The sequence below is a fragment of the Salvelinus namaycush genome, chromosome 42 (assembly GCF_016432855.1).
Source record: "Salvelinus namaycush isolate Seneca chromosome 42, SaNama_1.0, whole genome shotgun sequence".
NCBI classification, from domain to species: Eukaryota; Metazoa; Chordata; class Actinopteri; order Salmoniformes; family Salmonidae; genus Salvelinus; species Salvelinus namaycush.
In genome coordinates, this window is record NC_052348.1 from 14,104,166 (window position 1) to 14,124,376 (window position 20,211).

General features: G+C 43.2%; 1 protein-coding gene across 1 annotated transcript in view; it reads right to left on the reverse strand.

The window, feature by feature from the left end:
- The window catches only part of LOC120034790 (type II inositol 3,4-bisphosphate 4-phosphatase-like), a 144,817-nt gene that overhangs the window by 123,459 nt on the left and 1,147 nt on the right, over positions 1-20,211 (reverse strand). The window contains exon 2 of the mRNA XM_038981410.1: positions 10,142-10,221. The gene's annotated coding sequence lies outside the window, so the exon portion shown is untranslated. The remainder of the gene's footprint in view (positions 1-10,141; positions 10,222-20,211) is intronic.

Genomic DNA, 20,211 nt, shown 5'->3' on the forward strand with positions numbered 1-20,211 from the left:
GGCCATTTTGAGCCTGTAATCAAACCCACATTCTATACAAAAATATGGACATTTCTAAGAGACCTCAAACTTTTGAATGGTAGTGTATATACATATAAACTCAGCAAAAAAATAAACATCCCTTTTTCAGAAACCTGTCGTTCAAAAAGAAGCTCTAAAAATCCAAATAACTTCACAGTTCTTCATTGTAAAGGGTTTAAACACCGTTTCCCATGCTTGTTCAATGAACCATAAACAATTAATGAACATGGAACGGTCATTAAAACACTAACAGCTTACAGACGGTAGGCAATTAAGGTCACAGTTCTGAAAACTTAGGACACTAATGAGGCCTTTCTACTGACTGAAAAACACCAAAAGAAAGATGCCTAGTGTCCCTGCTCATCTGTGTGAACGTGCCTTAGGCATGCTGCAAGGAGGCATGAGGACTGCAAATGTAGCCATTGCAATACATTGAAATGTCCTTACTGTGAGACGCCTAAGACAGCGCTACAGGGAGACAGGACGGACAGCTGATCGTCCTCGCAGTGGCAGACCACGTGTAACAACACCTGCACAGGATTGGTACATCTTAACATCACACCTGCGGGACAGGTACAGGATGGCAACAACAACTGCCCGAGTTACACTAGGAACGCACAATCCCTACATCAGTGCTCAGACTGTCTGCAATAGGCTGAGAGAGGTTGGACCGAGGGTTTGTAGGCCTGTTGTAAGGCAGGTCCTCACCAGACATTACCGGCAACAACGTCGGCTTTTAAGCTTGGAGCTGTATTTCAGCAGATCAGTTCATCTTCAGCCTTCTCTACCCTGTTCAGATAAACCAGCTTCCAGTCAGAGGGTGGATAGTAAGGCATGGGCATCTGGGGATAAGCTTGGCCGATGTGACAGATGATAGTGAATGGTGCTGGGACAGTGAACTGGTGAGATGATAGTGAATGGTGCTGGGACAGTGAACTGGTGAGATGATAGTGAATGGTGCTGGGTCAGTGAACTGGTGAGATGATAGTGAATGGTGCTGGGACAGTGAACTGGTGAGATGATAGTGAATGGTGCTGGGTCAATGAACTGGTGAGATGATAGTGAATGGTGCTGGGTCAGTGAACTGGTGAGATGATAGTGAATGGTGCTGGGACAGTGAACTGGTGAGATGATAGTGAATGGTGCTGGGTCAATGAACTGATGAGATGATAGTGAATGGTGCTGGGACAGTGAACTGGTGAGATGATAGTGAATGGTGCTGGGTCAGTGAACTGGTGAGATGATGGTGAATGGTGCTGGGACAGTGAACTGGTGAGATGATAGTGAATGGTGTTGTTCAGTGAACTGGTGAGATGATAGTGAATGGTGCTGGGACAGTGAACTGGTGAGATGATAGTGAATGGTGCTGGGACAGTGAACTGGTGAGATGATAGTGAATGGTGCTGGGTCAGTGAACTGGTGAGATGATAGTGAATGGTGCTGGGTCAATGAACTGATGAGATGATAGTGAATGGTGCTGGGTCAGTGAACTGGTGAGATGATAGTGAATGGTGCTGGGACAGTGAACTGGTGAGATGATAGTGAATGGTGCTGGGTCAATGAACTGATGAGATGATAGTGAATGGTGCTGGGTCAGTGAACTGGTGAGATGATAGTGAATGGTGCTGGGACAGTGAACTGGTGAGATGATAGTGAATGGTGCTGGGTCAGTGAACTGGTGAGATGATAGTGAATGGTGCTGGGACAGTGAACTGGTGAGATGATAGTGAATGGTGCTGGGACAGTGAACTGGTGAGATGATAGTGAATGGTGCTGGGTCAATGAACTGGTGAGATGATAGTGAATGGTGCTGGGACAGTGAACTGGTGAGATGATAGTGAATGGTGCTGGGTCAGTGAACTGGTGAGATGATGGTGAATGGTGCTGGGTCAGTGAACTGGTGAGATGATAGTGGTGTTATTAATGGAGGAATAGACTGGTGGGTGTTATCCAATAGGATTGTATGAATAAGACAGGCAGTCAAGACATGGAGGGAGGCATTGGCCTGTGATAATGTAGCCTCACTAGAGATTCCTCTCTGAACACACACACGCATGCAAGCACACACACTATCATTTCCCATCACCATCAAATCTAAAAACGCTAAACTGGGTCACAGGGTGCCATCCCCTCAGAGAGAGAGAGAGTGAGAGAAAGAGAGTGATAGAAAGAGAAAGAGAGAGAGAGAGAGAGAGAGAGAGAGAGAGAGGGTGTGTGAGAGCGAGAGGGTGAGAGTGTGAGTGACAGCCATGTTAAATATGTCCAAGACTTCCTGTAATGCAGCTGCGGGTAAGGTGTAAAGACACAAGGCCAGTTTCCCGGACACCGATTAAACCTAGTCCTTGACTGAAAAGCATGTTCAATGGACAATTTCCATGAAGTGTTTTGTCTGCACAGAGTTTACAGTGTTGCATTGAGAGTTACATTAGCACACAGTTCTGCACTGTAAACACAACAGAAAGTGCTTTTTGTCCAGGACTTTCTACTTTTAAACTCGGACAATACAGAGATGCTTGTTCTAGGTCCCAAGAAACAAAGAGATCTTCTGTTGAATCTGACAATTAATCTGATGGTACAGTCGTCTCAAATAAAACTGTGAAGGACCTCGGCGTTACTCTGGACCCTGATCTCTCTTTTGAAGAACAAATCAAGACTGTTTCAAGGACAGCTTTTTTCCATCTACGTAACATTGCAAAAATCTGAAACTTTCTGTCCAAAATGATGCAGAAAAATTAATCCATGCTTTTGTTACTTCTAGGTTAGACTACTGCAATGCTCTACTTTCCGGCTACCCGGATAAAGCACTAAATAAACTTCAGATAGTGCTAAATACGGCTGCTAGAATCCTGACTAGAACCCCAAAAATGTATCATATTACTCCAGTGCTAGCCTCCCTACACTGGCTTCCTGTTAAGGCAAGGGCTGATTTCAAGGTTTTACTGCTAACCTACAAAGCATTACATGGGCTTGCTCCTACCTATCTTTCCGATTTGGTCCTGCCATACATACCTACACGTACGCTACGGTCACAAGACGCAGGCCTCCTAATTTCTAAGCAAACAGCTAGAGGCAGGGCTTTCTCCTATAGAGCTCCATTTTTATGGAATGGTCTGCCTACCCATGTGAGAGACGCAGACTCGGTCTCAACCTTTAAGTCTTTACTGAAGACTCATCTCTTCAGTAGGTCATATGATTGAGTGTAGTCTGGCCCAGGAGTGTGAAGGTGAACGGAAAGGCTCTGGAGCAGCGAACCGCACTTGCTGTCTCTGCCTGGCCGGTTCCCCTCTCTCCACTGGGATTCTCTGCCTCTAACCCTATTACAGGGGCTGAGTCACTGGCTTACTGGTGCCCTTCCATGCCGTCCCTAGGAGGGGTGCGTCACTTGAGTGGGTTGAGTCACTGACGTGATCTTCCTGTCTGAGTTGGCACCCCCCTTGGGTTGTGCCGTGGCGGAGATCTTTGTGGGCTATACTCGGCCTTGTCTCAGGATGGTAAGTTGGTGGTTGAAGGTATTCCTCTAGTGGTGTGGGGGCTGTACTGGGGTTATATCCTGCCTGTTTGGCCCTGTCCGGAGGTATCATCGGATGGGGCCACAGTGTCTCCTGACCCCTCCTGTCTCAGCCTCCAGTATTTATGCTGCAGTAGTTTATGTGTCGGGGGGCTATGGTCAGTCTGTTTTATCTGGAGTACTTCTCCTGTCTTATCCGGTGTCCTGTGTGAATTTAAGTATGCTCTCTCTAATTCTCTCTTTCTTTCTCTCTCTCTCTCGGAGGACCTGAGCCCTAGGACCATGCCTCAGGACTACCTGGCATGATGGCTCCTTGCTGTCCCCAGTCCACCTGGCCGTGCTGCTGCTCTAGTTTCAACTGTTCTGCCTGAGGCTATGACCTGTTCACCGGACGTGCTACCTGTCCAAGACCTGCTGTTTTCAACTCTCTAGAGACAGCAGGAGCGGTAGAGATACTCTTAATGATCGGCTATGAAAAGCCAACTGACATTTACTCCTGAGGTGTTGCACCCTCGACAACTACTGTGATTATTATTTGACCATGCTGGTCATTTATGAACATTTGAACATCTTGGCCATGTTCTGTTATAATCTCCACCCGGCACAGCCAGAAGAGGACTGGCCACCCCTCATAGACTGGTTCCTCTCTAGGTTTCTTCCTAGGTTTTGGCCTTTCTAGGGAGTTTTTCCTAGCCACCGTGCTTCTACACCTGCATTGTTTGCTGTTTCTGTACAGCACTTTGAGATATCAGCTGATGTAAGAAGGGCTATATAAATACATTTGATTTGATTGGATTAGTGTCCTGACAGTTAATGGGCAAACCGAATGGTCTGGCAGGATTTGAAGTAGCTTCCTGTTGTCTATTTGGTAAGTTGGAATGTGAATTCAAACCTTTCAAACATTTGTTTTGGCTGTTGGAGACGGAGAATAGGACGTTATTAGCATATTAGCGCTTTCAGTTTTAAATGTATGCAAAACACACTGCTGTGAATTGTTAGTGTGTGTGTGTGTGTGTGTGTGTGTGTGTGTGTGTGTGTGTGTGTGTGTGTGTGTGTGTGTGTGTGTGTTTTGACAGGGTGAACACTAGGCTTCCTCTCTGAAACGGTTATAACTTCTCCCCTGTGTACACAACCAGGGATACATTATTGAAAGGGCCTGGGTTGCACAGTCTTTGTTGCTGTTTACATCCTGTTTCCGTTGCTATTTTCGAGTCCCCATCTCGACTAGCCTACATCAGGCCTTTACAGGAAGCTGACCTTAACAAGGTTGAAAATGGCCCTCGCTTTTGAAACAACAATAACTATGACCAAAGTTCTACAAACTATCAACACAGGAAGTGCATTACAAATCGCCTCTTTAGAAACAACTTAAAAAGAGAAGATCCAACCGAACACTGCTATGGACAGCATACATAAACTATAGCAGGCAACTGAACACGAGCCTAGCCAGGAGAAGTCTGATATCGAACGTCATCTAATCTAAACATCCGTTTAGACCAAAGCACGGCTCCTGGAAGCCCCTGGAGAGTAATGACGGTGGTTGAACCATCACCATCATACACAGCAGCCTGACTCTATGGTAACACACAGACAGGAAGTGATTAAGTACAATGCTACAACGTGTTATGGGTCAAAGGTCATACGACTTCCGTCTTCCAGCCTGGCACTAACAACCAATTAAGTGGTCTGGGAAGGGGGAAGAAATCACCATACATCAAAATGCCATAAGCGCTTCAGTGTGTGTGTGTGTGTGTGTGTGTGTGTGTGTGTCACAGGGGTTGTCAATGGCGACAGAAGGAATCAAATCATTTGTAAGGGGAGCCTGTCAAAAAGGCTGTTGTTGTTGTGTGGAGACAAGGACAAGAGGGAGGTGTGGCTGAGGTTTCACAGAGCATGGCTTTAGGTGAGAAAAGAATGGGGACACAGATGCATGCACTGGCAGTCAAAAACACTCAAACACACATAGTCAAACTAACTGCGTGCTAGAAAGTTTGGATCTAATAAAAACCTCACCGAGCTCAAGTTAGTCGTCGCAAAAGACGAGAATGTCAACGAGAATGTATTTTGTGACGACTTTTGACCTCCATTTGGTCCACAAGTACTTCCTGTATCGTGTGACTCCGTTAATCATCGAATCAGTTTGACTTTCTTCACAAGCCATCTACTCCTTTCTAGTCCTTTAGGAAAACAGAATTCATCAAGGTTTCTATACACTGCTATGCTTTTAAAGAATGGGTGAAATATGGCTTCTATAGAACCTGGTCGAGTCGAACTCGACCGTTTGAATGGAAAGATGTTTTCATTTCCCTCAAAGCTATAGACTGCATTTCTCCTCAAACAGAAGTATATGGCTTTCTCATGTTCACCACAGCTAGAACAATGCAAATCCATTCAGTCCAGAACTAAGGAGTTTTTGCTGTGTTCGCCCTGGCCAGGACACTAAATCAACCAACCCATCCCTTTCAAGGGATAAATCCAAAGTGAGAGTGTCCCCACTGTATTTACCGTGGTCAAAACCCACAGTTCATCCAGCCCATCCCTTTAAATCATTGTTGTGCTTGTGCACTCAGCACGCTGTATTGTGAGTTGCTCTCGCCATCACATCAGTGGTTTGTGGAGACAGGGAGGAGACAGGGAGGAGACAGGGAGGAGACAGGGAGGAGACAGGGAGGAGACAGGGAGGAGACAGGGAGGAGACAGGGAGGAGACAGGGAGGAGACAGGGAGGAGACAGGGAGGAGACAGGGAGGAGACAGGTCCTCACAAGGCACTGTGTTAATGACCTTCACTGTCAGTGGACCTGACACTGTCAAAAAGCTCCAGAAAAGTGACCCAAATCCAACCTGGATGCTTGTGACAAACATTGTGACAAACATTCCAACAAGCCTGACATTAAAGTCTTTCCATTCGCTGAGGCTGAGAGAGAGAAAGAGAGAAAGAGAGGTAGAGAGCGAGAGATGAAATGAAGAAGTAATGAGTGTGAAATAAGAAGCCTTAGGATTTGAGAGCCTGAAGTTCAAATTCAATAGCGTAGACTTCTCCTGTCTATAAAAACATGTCCCTTAGGTGGTGAACTTCATAGAAGTGGAAGGGAAAAACAAACTCCCCCGGTCAAACATCAAATACCAATTTCACATATATATTTGCTTAAGGACCCCGTGTAAATCCAGACCTTATTAAGACGAGAACTACGTCAATGTCGAGCTGGTTTCAAACAGCTCTGAGGGGAGAACAACTGTTCTGTCTTCTGAAAGAAAATTTGTCCAATTTCTCTCAGTAGAGAAAGGTAGTCGTTTTCTATTAGCGAAACTGAGCTACTGCTTGACAATAAACCGCCATACAGCAAACTGTAGACTCCTCTTAACACGCTGTAGAATACATATGCCTGCTGTTCTCTGTTCTCATAGTCGAAACCAGCGCTGTTGTCGATGAGCGGCTTGGAGAGTAGGAGAAAATCTGAATCACTGGCTTGAACCCAACAACAGAGGATGGATCACAAAGACTCATGGCTGCTTTCGCCTTTGAAAATCCCTCCTCAGTGGATGAGCTACCAAACCAAACAGCATATTGGATAAAGAGAGAGAGAGAGCGAGAGAGCGAGAGAGCGAGAGAGCGAGAGAGAGCGAGAGAGAGCGAGAGAGAGAGAGAGAGAGAGAGAGAGAGAGAGAGAGAGAGAGAGAGAGAGAGAGAGAGAGAGAGCGAGTGCGAGAGAGAGAGAGAGAGAGAGAGAGAGAGAGAGAGAGAGCGAGTGCGAGAGAGAGATGCAAATGAGAGTATGCGTGTGCAAGAGTAAATTTCCATAGGGAGACATGAGGAAACAAAAATCTGGGCCATCCTATCAGACAACAACATAACACCACCTGACTGGTATAACAAGGCATTAGGTCTCCAGAGGACTACAGTAGCAGCCTTGTATTCCACTGTACAGAATAGACTTTCAGCTGTGGGCCATTCTGCCTTGACCATCAACATTACCACCACATCCTCAAGGGCGTACCTGTTGACCAAATAAAAGGACTTCCTCCTAAAGTTGACCACTGCGAGATCAACCCGGGGATGAAGAAAGTAACACGGATATTTCTAAACTCTTTCAAAAGCTAAAGAGAGTTTTAAGTTTTAGAGGTGAAATCGCCACAAAGAACATCCCAAAGCCTCCAACCCACACACCGATATGCCTCCACCACCGCAGTAGTGTATTATGTGGAGGAGAAGTGACAAGTACACCCTCTCCCTCAGCCCTGGGAAGGCCATGTTCTTCCACAACAGACATTCAATTTACAGGGTAGTGTAGATGAGCCCCCAGTTGTTGCCCGGTCTGTCGTTCTGTTGGGGATTAGAGGAACCTTCCTAGGCTGTGTGTGTTCTTTCATCCCTCGTTCAGTACAATTAGAAAATGACACTCCGCAGGGCGTGTGTGTGTGTGCGCTCACAACTCGGTGGGCCAAACACTAAGACAACACATATCCCTCTGACAGTCGATGTTCTCCCTCCACTTTACGGGAACACATTGCCACAGAGCACCCTTTTAGCTTGCAAAAAACACCACTATGACGTCCTGTCCCTCCTTTCATCAGAATCAGCATTATCAAACGGATCAATCATTGGCTGTAGGCCTTGGCTGGAGGTGTTTGTTAGCAGTAGAGTGGACTCGCTCAGACACAAGCTCACACACACACACACACACACACACACACACACACACACACACACACACACACACACACACACACACAAGATCCACTTCGAATCAGACATCAGTCCAGGTCCCCAGGACGTCGGGAGATGCCTTCAAAATCGGCCACTAGAGGCAACGGTGAGCACTATTACCATCAAGTCTGCTTGGGCGTTGTGAGCGGTGGTGGTGGCTGATGAGCTATCCCAAACCTTAACAATTCGGAATTAATGCCTAAACTTAACCAGCCGCAAGGCCCTGCCGATAGCAGCGGAGCAACTCAGGCTGTCCAAAACACGTCGAAATTTGACGTTTGGACAAACATTGTCAAACGTCAGAATCTGAAGTCAAATTGGTCAAACCGTGAGATCTTGTTGCACAGAAAGACAGACGCATAGAAAGACAGACACACAGACATGCACACACACACACCAGCTGCATAATCTCCCTCCCTCGTGGCGGCGAGTAGTGCTGTCAATCATACCAGTGACAATTATGGCCAAGGACCCGTGCTCACCTTCTGGAAATGAGAAAGAATAACGGAGCGAGGGAAAAGAGCGACGGAAGAGAAAAAGAGAGCGAAAAAGGGCAGACAGAAGGGCCAAAGAGACTGGGAAATAAACCCATTTTCAGTGAAAAACCCACAGTCTGTCTGATTATACTGTAGTAGCAGTAGTAGTAGCAGCAGTAGCAGCAGTAGCAGTAGCAGTAGCAGCAGTAGCAGTAGCAGCAGTAGCAGCAGTAGCAGTAGTAGCAGCAGCAGTAGCAGCCAAGCCAGGCTTATAATTGCATCTCAGTAGCTAGACTGTTGACTTTCTTTTCTCACCAGCTTTTTTCCATCCCCATGACACACATGCATGTTTGGTATGGGGGTGTTCTGTGCTCTAACAGGTGTCTTTATTCCCATGGGAACTACCTCTCCGACCTCCCATCATCCTCCAGGTGTTCTCTCTCGCTCTCTCTTTCTTTATCCTTTGTCTCTGACTATTTTCTCTCCGTTTGTCTCTCCGTCAGTCTCTCTCTTTTAACCGCTCTCTCAATCTCTTTGCCCTACCACACCTCTACGCCCACTTCCACATTCTTAATGCAAACTTCTTTCCGTTTCCCTCCACCAGGCCAGAAATGGTAGATCCACCCCCACACACAGCCAGATAACCTGCCCTCTGATACCATGTAATTGACCAGCTAACAAAAAATGTGCATTGTCTAGCCCTGGGTTGTCTGGCAAATAGGGCAGGCAAATACTTGCATCATTCCAATACCATGGTTGCTAAGGCCCTTGGATTATAACACTATACAGAAAAATACAGACGTTTGAAGGTCCAACAACTGAAGAGTTAGTCTTACTTTAAAGCCTGTGCAGAGAGAAAGAATAAAACTAGCCTCCAAACGTCAGGACAAGAAAACAGACAAGATCAGTTAAAAGGTAAGATCAAGAGATAAAAACAAGTTCTATTGAAGAGTTAGTCTTACTTTAAAGTCCATATATAGAAAATACAGCTACCCACATCTATTCAAAAATATTTGACTTTAACCTCCAACGGTTAGGAGTGAAAAAAACAAGAGTGCAAAGAGACTGCTGCCACAAAGAGATCAGCACTGGCCTTCAACCATCAATTACCAATCAAAGAAAACCATTAAGAGCAGTGCAAAGGCACTCAGGGTCTGAGAGTTGAGAAAGAGGAGAGAGGTAGAATTGAGAAAGAGGAGAGAGGTAGAATTGAGAAAGAGGAGAGAGGTAGAATTGAGAAAGAGGAGAGAGGTAGAATTGAGAAAGAGGAGAGAGGTAGAATTGAGAAAGAGGAGAGAGGTAGAATTGAGAAAGAGGAGAGAGGTAGAATTGAGAAAGAGGAGAGAGGTAGAATTGAGAAAGAGGAGAGAGGTAGAATTGAGAAAGAGGAGAGAGGTATTGTTGAGAAAGAGAGAGCAATGTTCACTCACCTTAGATTGAGGGTCAGCTGATCGTCCTTTGACCTTAGCAGGTCGCTAACGGAGAACGTAGCGCTGCCCAGGAAACTGCTCTGTGGACAGAGAACAAAGACAGCAGTCAGGCGTTAGCATGCTAGTTTAGTAGCATACATCAAGTCAGTTAACAGCCAATCATTAGCATGATGATAGCATTCAAGTCATCTTACAGCTAATTAGCATTAGTATTGAAATCCGAATGGACATTTACTGATACTGCTGGCGCCCTATAGGTGAGTGCATTACGCTCCTGCCAAGAGGTCGACCTTTATGGCACAGGCGGTAGTGTGCTTTACCCTCAGAGTTTCGGATTCAAGCCGCACTCTGACTGCCCTGCCTACATTGCTCCAAAATCAACAATTTATTCAAAGCACACCGGAGTAGGCTGCAATATATCAAATACCTTTGCTGTGCCCTTTAGAAGCACAGAAACAGGTGAAATGCTGGAAAGACACATTAGAAAAAAACTATTGCGAACCCACCCAACAGCAAAGTCAATCTCTGCCTTGCTGTAAAGCAAGCCTCTCCAATTAAAAAAGGGACCATCTGCAGTTACTACATCCATTAAATGAATGATATATACCCATTGATTCTGGAAGAATATAACTTCTAAAAGCCTCATGAGCTTCGTTCAGCTGTTGTACCCCATCAGAACCCAGAATATAAGCTTGTCTGACTCTATTCTCTCGTGGACAGGCTACCAATATATCCCTGGTAGATCTATCATGACAGAACGGGATGAGTGAGATACCGAGCAGCATCAGTTCCGGTGTTTGGGTTTTTCGTCACTTGTTATTTGGACACATTTCGCAGGTGTTAGCATCTTTTAAATCTCGGAAGGGGAGGGGATATTCGGCCCACAGACTTGCCAGTAACTTGCAAAGAGCTCCTCCTTCTGGTTCCGCTCCTCGTTCTAGCATCTCTTCATCTTAACACGTATGGACCCAGAACTTAACTGAGCAGCTGACCAATTACATGAGACTTTAGTTTGTAAAACAAAGTAAACATAAACCAACACTATTTGAGAGTGGTTACCTTTCTCCAGCCGCATCCCCCAGCTTTTACCGAAACAGGGGCGGGGATCTACTGTGTTATTGTTTCAACATTGCCCCTTTAAAAACACCATTGTTCTAAAACAAGACCAGGCCGAGACTTTCTCCTCCATTCATACAGAGAACATCCCCAGTCAAAGGGGTTTCAGACCAAGCAAGCTCACGGACGCACTGCTGAGGACACCTAGGTGCTGCAGGCTTGATGTGAATGGGGAGTGTCAGTGCAGAAGAACTGGGTCACGGTGAGTGAAGTACGGAACGAGCCCATCAATAACAGAGAGATATGGACTACACACACGTATGTGCATACACACTGACATGCACCTCATCCCTTTCTCTCTCACACACACACACTGTGTCCCGTCTGCCTGTCACACACTTCCACACTGTTTGCCTAACAGACACTCACTCTCTTTGTTACATTAGAGCAGGTGGGCACCGAGCTCACCACGCCAAGAGATGCTCTACTCTACACACACACACACACACACACACACACACACACAGAGTCAAAGGCCAACCCCCTCGATAATTCATCCACAATTAATTAACAACTCTATTCTTATGTAGATAATGAGGCTAACTGTGTGTGTCTTTTTCACTGTCTCAGATCCTGTGATATTGGGACTCTACTTGTCTGCCACTCACGGCCTTTGTGTTAAACGCTGAACCTTTTCTGCTGAGCCTTTAGTTTAGCATTTAGTCTCAATGCTCTCAATTACAAACAGACTGGAACATGTCAGAGAAAATAAGACATCTGTACATCTCATAGTTCTACTAAGACATCTGTTCATCTCATAGTTCCACTAAGACATCTGTTCATCTCATAGTTCCACTAAGACATCTGTTCATCTCATAGTTCTACTAAGACATCTGTTCATCTCATAGTTCCACTAAGACATCTGTTCATCTCATAGTTCCACTAAGACATCTGTTCATCTCATAGTTCCACTAAGACATCTGTTCATCTCATAGTTCCACTAAGACATCTGTACATCTCATAGTTCCACTAAGACATCTGTACATCTCATAGTTCCACTAAGACATCTGTTCATCTCATAGTTCCACTAAGACATCTGTTCATCTCATAGTTCCACTAAGACATCTGTTCATCTCATAGTTCCACTAAGACATCTGTTCATCTCATAGTTCCACTAAGACATCTGTTCATCTCATAGTTCCACTAAGACATCTGTTCATCTCATAGTTCCACTAAGACATCTGTTCATCTCATAGTTCCACTAAGACATCTGTTCATCTCATAGTTCCACTAAGACATCTGTTCATCTCATAGTTCCACTAAGACATCTGTTCATCTCATAGTTCCACTAAGACATCTGTTCATCTCATTGTTCCACTAAGACATCTGTTCATCTCATAGTTCCACTAAGACATCTGTTCATCTCATAGTTCCACTAAGACATCTGTTCATCTCATAGTTCCACTAAGACATCTGTACATCTCATAGTTCCACTAAGACATCTGTTCATCTCATAGTTCCACTAAGACATCTGTTCATCTCATAGTTCCACTAAGACATCTGTTCATCTCATAGTTCCACTAAGACATCTGTTCATCTCATAGTTCCACTAAGACATCTGTTCATCTCATAGTTCCACTAAGACATCTGTTCATCTCATAGTTCCACTAAGACATCTGTTCATCTCATAGTTCCACTAAGACATCTGTTCATCTCATAGTTCCACTAAGACATCTGTACATCTCATAGTTCCACTAAGACATCTGTTCATCTCATAGTTCCACTAAGACATCTGTTCATCTCATAGTTCCACTAAGACATCTGTTCATCTCATAGTTCCACTAAGACATCTGTTCATCTCATAGTTCCACTAAGACATCTGTTCATCTCATAGTTCCACTAAGACATCTGTTCATCTCATAGTTCCACTAAGACATCTGTTCATCTCATAGTTCCACTAAGACATCTGTTCATCTCATAGTTCCACTAAGACATCTGTTCATCTCATAGTTCCACTAAGACATCTGTTCATCTCATAGTTCCACTAAGACATCTGTTCATCTCATAGTTCCACTAAGACATCTGTTCATCTCATAGTTCCACTAAGACATCTGTTCATCTCATAGTTCCACTAAGACATCTGTTCATCTCATAGTTCCACTAAGACATCTGTTCATCTCATAGTTCCACTAAGACATCTGTTCATCTCATAGTTCCACTAAGACATCTGTTCATCTCATAGTTCCACTAAGACATCTGTTCATCTCATAGTTCCACTAAGACATCTGTTCATCTCATTGTTCCACTAAGACATCTGTTCATCTCATAGTTCCACTAAGACATCTGTTCATCTCATAGTTCCACTAAGACATCTGTACATCTCATAGTTCCACTAAGACATCTGTTCATCTCATAGTTCCACTAAGACATCTGTTCATCTCATAGTTCCACTAAGACATCTGTTCATCTCATAGTTCCACTAAGACATCTGTTCATCTCATAGTTCCACTAAGACATCTGTTCATCTCATAGTTCCACTAAGACATCTGTTCATCTCATAGTTCCACTAAGACATCTGTTCATCTCATAGTTCCACTAAGACATCTGTTACATCTCATAGTTCTACTAAGACATCTGTTCATCTCATAGTTCCACTAAGACATCTGTTCATCTCATAGTTCCACTAAGACATCTGTTCATCTCATAGTTCCACTAAGACATCTGTTCATCTCATAGTTCCACTAAGACATCTGTTCATCTCATAGTTCCACTAAGACATCTGTACATCTCATAGTTCCACTAAGACATCTGTACATCTCATAGTTCCACTAAGACATCTGTTCATCTCATAGTTCCACTAAGACATCTGTTCATCTCATAGTTCCACTAAGACATCTGTTCATCTCATAGTTCCACTAAGACATCTGTTCATCTCATAGTTCCACTAAGACATCTGTTCATCTCATAGTTCCACTAAGACATCTGTTCATCTCATAGTTCCACTAAGACATCTGTTCATCTCATAGTTCCACTAAGACATCTGTTCATCTCATAGTTCCACTAAGACATCTGTTCATCTCATAGTTCCACTAAGACATCTGTTCATCTCATAGTTCCACTAAGACATCTGTTCATCTCATAGTTCCACTAAGACATCTGTTCATCTCATAGTTCCACTAAGACATCTGTTCATCTCATAGTTCCACTAAGACATCTGTACATCTCATAGTTCCACTAAGACATCTGTTCATCTCATAGTTCCACTAAGACATCTGTTCATCTCATAGTTCCACTAAGACATCTGTTCATCTCATAGTTCCACTAAGACATCTGTTCATCTCATAGTTCCACTAAGACATCTGTTCATCTCATAGTTCCACTAAGACATCTGTTCATCTCATAGTTCCACTAAGACATCTGTTCATCTCATAGTTCCACTAAGACATCTGTACATCTCATAGTTCCACTAAGACATCTGTTCATCTCATAGTTCCACTAAGACATCTGTTCATCTCATAGTTCCACTAAGACATCTGTTCATCTCATAGTTCCACTAAGACATCTGTTCATCTCATAGTTCCACTAAGACATCTGTTCATCTCATAGTTCCACTAAGACATCTGTTCATCTCATAGTTCCACTAAGACATCTGTTCATCTCATAGTTCCACTAAGACATCTGTTCATCTCATAGTTCCACTAAGACATCTGTTCATCTCATAGTTCCACTAAGACATCTGTTCATCTCATAGTTCCACTAAGACATCTGTTCATCTCATAGTTCCACTAAGACATCTGTTCATCTCATATGTTCCACTAAGACATCTGTTCATCTCATAGTTCCACTAAGACATCTGTTCATCTCATAGTTCCACTAAGACATCTGTTCATCTCATAGTTCCACTAAGACATCTGTTCATCTCATAGTTCCACTAAGACATCTGTTCATCTCATAGTTCCACTAAGACATCTGTTCATCTCATAGTTCCACTAAGACATCTGTTCATCTCATAGTTCCACTAAGACATCTGTTCATCTCATAGTTCCACTAAGACATCTGTTCATCTCATAGTTCCACTAAGACATCTGTTCATCTCATAGTTCCACTAAGACATCTGTTCATCTCATAGTTCCACTAAGACATCTGTTCATCTCATAGTTCCACTAAGACATCTGTTCATCTCATAGTTCCACTAAGACATCTGTTCATCTCATAGTTCCACTAAGACATCTGTTCATCTCATAGTTCCACTAAGACATCTGTTCATCTCATAGTTCCACTAAGACATCTGTTCATCTCATAGTTCCACTAAGACATCTGTTCATCTCATAGTTCCACTAAGACATCTGTTCATCTCATAGTTCCACTAAGACATCTGTTCATCTCATAGTTCCACTAAGACATCTGTTCATCTCATAGTTCCACTAAGACATCTGTTCATCTCATAGTTCCACTAAGACATCTGTTCATCTCATAGTTCCACTAAGACATCTGTTCATCTCATAGTTCCACTAAGACATCTGTTCATCTCATAGTTCCACTAAGACATCTGTTCATCTCATAGTTCCACTAAGACATCTGTTCATCTCATAGTTCCACTAAGACATCTGTTCATCTCATAGTTCCACTAAGACATCTGTTCATCTCATAGTTCCACTAAGACATCTGTTCATCTCATAGTTCCACTAAGACATCTGTTCATCTCATAGTTCCACTAAGACATCTGTTCATCTCATAGTTCCACTAAGACATCTGTTCATCTCATAGTTCCACTAAGACATCTGTTCATCTCATAGTTCCACTAAGACATCTGTTCATCTCATAGTTCCACTAAGACATCTGTTCATCTCATAGTTCCACTAAGACATCTGTTCATCTCATAGTTCCACTAAGACATCTGTTCATCTCATAGTTCCACTAAGACATCTGTACATCTCATAGTTCCAATAAGACATCTGTACATCTCATAGTTCTACTAAGACATCTGTTCATCTCATAGTTCCACTAAGACATCTGTTCATCTCATAGTTCCACTAAGACATCTGTTCATCTCATAGTTCTACTAAGACATCTGTTCATCTCATAGTTCCACTAAGACATCTGTTCATCTCATAGTTCCACTAAGACATCTGTTCATCTCATAGTTCCACTAAGACATCTGTACATCTCATAGTTCCACTAAGACATCTGTTCATCTCATAGTTCTACTAAGACATCTGTTCATCTCATAGTTCTACTAAGACATCTGTTCATCTCATAGTTCTACTAAGACATCTGTTCATCTCATAGTTCCACTAAGACATCTGTTCATCTCATAGTTCCACTAAGACATCTGTTCATCTCATAGTTCCACTAAGACATCTGTTCATCTCATAGTTCCACTAAGACATCTGTTCATCTCATAGTTCCACTAAGACATCTGTTCATCTCATAGTTCCACTAAGACATCTGTTCATCTCATAGTTCCACTAAGACATCTGTTCATCTCATAGTTCCACTAAGACATCTGTTCATCTCATAGTTCCACTAAGACATCTGTTCATCTCATAGTTCCACTAAGACATCTGTTCATCTCATAGTTCCACTAAGACATCTGTTCATCTCATAGTTCCACTAAGACATCTGTACATCTCATAGTTCCACTAAGACATCTGTACATCTCATAGTTCCACTAAGACATCTGTTCATCTCATAGTTCCACTAAGACATCTGTTCATCTCATAGTTCCACTAAGACATCTGTTCATCTCATAGTTCCACTAAGACATCTGTTCATCTCATAGTTCCACTAAGACATCTGTTCATCTCATAGTTCCACTAAGACATCTGTTCATCTCATAGTTCCACTAAGACATCTGTTCATCTCATAGTTCCACTAAGACATCTGTTCATCTCATAGTTCCACTAAGCCATCTGTTCATCTCATAGTTCTACTAAGACATCTGTTCATCTCATAGTTCCACTAAGACATCTGTTCATCTCATAGTTCCACTAAGACATCTGTTCATCTCATAGTTCCACTAAGACATCTGTTCATCTCATAGTTCCACTAAGACATCTGTTCATCTCATAGTTCCACTAAGACATCTGTTCATCTCATAGTTCCACTAAGACATCTGTACATCTCATAGTTCCACTAAGACATCTGTTCATCTCATAGTTCTACTAAGACATCTGTTCATCTCATAGTTCCACTAAGACATCTGTACATCTCATAGTTCTACTAAGACATCTGTTCATCTCATAGTTCCACTAAGACATCTGTTCATCTCATAGTTCCACTAAGACATCTGTTCATCTCATAGTTCCACTAAGACATCTGTTCATCTCATAGTTCCACTAAGACATCTGTTCATCTCATAGTTCCACTAAGACATCTGTTCATCTCATAGTTCCACTAAGACATCTGTTCATCTCATAGTTCCACTAAGACATCTGTTCATCTCATAGTTCCACTAAGACATCTGTTCATCTCATAGTTCCACTAAGACATCTGTTCATCTCATAGTTCCACTAAGACATCTGTACATCTCATAGTTCCACTAAGACATCTGTTCATCTCATAGTTCTACTAAGACATCTGTTCATCTCATAGTTCCACTAAGACATCTGTACATCTCATAGTTCTACTAAGACATCTGTTCATCTCATAGTTCTACTAAGACATCTGTTCATCTCATAGTTCCACTAAGACATCTGTTCATCTCATAGTTCCACTAAGACATCTGTTCATCTCATTGTTCCACTAAGACATCTGTTCATCTCATAGTTCCACTAAGACATCTGTTCATCTCATAGTTCCACTAAGACATCTGTTCATCTCATAGTTCCACTAAGACATCTGTACATCTCATAGTTCCACTAAGACATCTGTTCATCTCATAGTTCTACTAAGACATCTGTTCATCTCATAGTTCTACTAAGACATCTGTTCATCTCATAGTTCCACTAAGACATCTGTTCATCTCATAGTTCTACTAAGACATCTGTTCATCTCATAGTTCCACTAAGACATCTGTTCATCTCATAGTTCCACTAAGACATCTGTTCATCTCATAGTTCCACTAAGACATCGGTTCATCTCATAGTTCTACTAAGACATCTGTTCATCTCATAGTTCTACTAAGACATCTGTTCATCTCATAGTTCCACTAAGACATCTGTTCATCTCATAGTTCCACTAAGACATCTGTTCATCTCATAGTTCAATTAAGCAAAAGCTTTCAATATCTCCTAGAGTGATTCACAATGCCAGCAAATAGAATCTACTTGCATAAACATATTTCAGGGTTTTTGTCCAACAGAATGTCATGTGGACTGCCTGTGAGCATTTAACAATCTGTATTATTCTCTTAAATGTTCTTACATATCCATATATGCGTATTGAACTATTAAATAATAAACATTTTAGTCATTTACCAGACACTCTTATCCAGATCCTTGATATTACCTTCTTAAAACAATTCCATATAGCTTAGTAGAGGGTTTTTAAGACTAGTGTTAAAATGTTAATGGACATTACACAGGGCACGTACTGTATCAGTAACCCCTCATACGATTGGACCCTGTCGTCATGGAGGCAGGAGTTCCTCCTCTGTCATCGGCACTGGTCCCCTGTCACACGGCAGGGTTCTAATGACAGGGTCAAATGTTGTATGATATCCCCAGGTGGATAAGCGTGTGTGGACAGGAAGAGACAAATACAGAGAAAGAGCGAGAGGAGAGAAGGCCCCCAGAGCTGCCATTCCTACTATAGCGTGCCACGGGACGCTGGGACAAGCTCAGGACAGCTCTTAGCCAGCCACACTGACCCTGTATACGCTTCCTAGTTTGGATGTAATGAGATATCGATTTGGGTTGACATCAACTTTTGTTCAAGTCTTGCATTTTGTTATCCCTCCCTCCCTCGCTCCCTCCCTCCCTCCCTCGCTCCATCCCGTATAATTTGAGTGCATTCTCTGTCCCCCTACAACTCTCTCTACCTCTACAACTCTCTCACCCTACCACCCTCTCTCTCTCTCCCCCCCCACAACTCTCCCTCACTCCCTACAACTCTTCCCCTCTCTCTCCCCTACAACTCTCCCTCTCTATCCCACTACAACTCTCTCCTTCTCTCTCCCTCCCCCTATAACTCTCTCTATCATTCTCTCCCCATCACACTCGCTCTCCTTCATCTTGTCCCACTCTTCGCCCTGAGCAGTCCCCCTGTATCTGATAAAAAAGGGCACATCCTGTCTGCTGACCTTTGATCCATTATTTCTCTCCAGAGCCTTTTCCTGAAAACACACACACACAATAAGAACAACACTGCTACAGCCCAGAGCCCTCTGGGCTCCTAACAGCCATACACTGAACCATTCTTCTAACACAGCACCCTGCTACACAGAACCTGACACAAGGCCAAAGACCTGTGGAGACATTTTGCATCTCAAATGGCATCCTTTTCCCTAGTGCACTATTTTTGACCGGGACCAATAGGGCTCAGAGAACACAGCACTCTCAAATGGCTGCACTGTGCACACCAGTCACTAATTAGAGCTGGAATAGGGGGTTTCTCAGAAAAACAGCTTGAGGTTGACCATTATAATATCCCTATGCACTCTTTGCATCCCAAAAGGTTCCCGATATAGTACACTACTTTTGACCAGAGCACTATCAAAAGTAGTACACTGTATAGGGAATAGGGTGCTATTTGGAACGCAAGCTAACGCATGTAGTCATTATCTGGTCCAAAACGGTCCGTCTGGTAAATAGCCACGGAAATCCATTCCTTAGCATTTCCTTTTTCTAAGTCTTCACGACTACAGCTTCAAATGTAATGAAGCTTCAGGGAGCTGGAATCTAACACAGGATCAAAGAAAATAAGAAAAGACGAAGAGGGAGAGGGAAAAAAGAGAGGGAGACAAATGATGCTCTTCACACATTCTCTTCCAGCATCAGGGAGGACTGATTATGATGGTCTCACTCCGATCGCTCCCTTTCTCTCGACATCTCTCCTCACTCTTTCTCTCGACA